The following is a 1,219-nucleotide window of genomic DNA, read 5'->3' on the forward strand; positions in this document are numbered from 1 at the left end:
GTGTTTTTCCCTCACTTTTATTGCCTTTGGGCTGAGCAAACGTTCGGTAAAAACAAAAGACATAAAAAAATACTGAAAAGACTCCAATCCATTTGCAGCCTTCATACCACCATCTAATGTGTAAAAAGTTTACTGTCGGAGGCTTGGTATCTCGGACCAGCCACAACCAAATCTGAAAGATTGTCCAAAATTTGAACATTTAGCCGGGGCATGAACTGCGACAAGATCGAAAGACAGTTCAGTAAATACTACAACTCACTGATTAAATCCTCCAACGCGAATAGAAAACAATGATTATCACGATGTGCTCAAAATTATGGAGGGCAAGGTGATTCGCTTACCGTTGTCTCAAAGTAAAGGCTTTGCTTGATATAAATCCGAGGATGATAATAATAAATAACAACTAAAAAGTGAGCTACACGATGTTATGACGTGAATCTTGATAGTTGATTGGTTTCTGACAGACGACTGATGTTTATTTTAAATAAAATCAAAATTATCTTCGATTTTCCAACTTTCTAGACAAAATATTAAAAATTGTCTACCGTCATTTCCATTAAAAGGCAGTTTGTATCGCCGCTCTATTTATCGATTTGTACATAAAACACCAAACAACGCCGCTGTGATTTTTGGATAACCTGAAATACAGCTGTTTGATCCGAAAAAAGAGTATAGAACCTGTTTTTAATAAACACCGCACGGTTTAGACTAAACAAGAGCCCAAAATCATTAAACGAGGGCATAGTTTGCGCGCACCCCAGCGTTGGACGTATGGCTAGTTTGGAAGAAATTGCGAAATAAAGAGGTCAAACAAATAGTCAATAGTGATGATATAAAGTATCGCTCGAACTTTTACTGATCTATCCGTATCCATTTCGACTGGAACGACAAAAGACGTAAACAAAATCCTCCAAAAATAGACATTCCACATGCGTTTATATAAACAGTATTTAGTGACCGCAGTCGATCATCAGATTTGAGTTTTTCAATCGAGGGTAAATAGCTGTTATGTTGTAAGTAGAAGAAAAGCTCTTTAACTCGCGACTTCCATTATTTGCATTTTCGTCGCTGCAATTTTGTTTTTTTCCTCTGCACCGTTTTATTTTTGGGCCCGTGCCGTTCGACCCCCCGTCTTCGTTTAACTTCACCCTTTCAACTCCGGTACCCAGTTCCCAAGCTGCCGACCGAGGAGCAGCCGAAATAATTTTGGGCTTCGTAG

The sequence above is a fragment of the Pavona decussata genome, unplaced genomic scaffold (assembly GCF_977016875.1).
Source record: "Pavona decussata unplaced genomic scaffold, jaPavDecu1.1 SCAFFOLD_119, whole genome shotgun sequence".
In the NCBI taxonomy this organism is placed as follows: domain Eukaryota; kingdom Metazoa; phylum Cnidaria; class Anthozoa; order Scleractinia; family Agariciidae; genus Pavona; species Pavona decussata.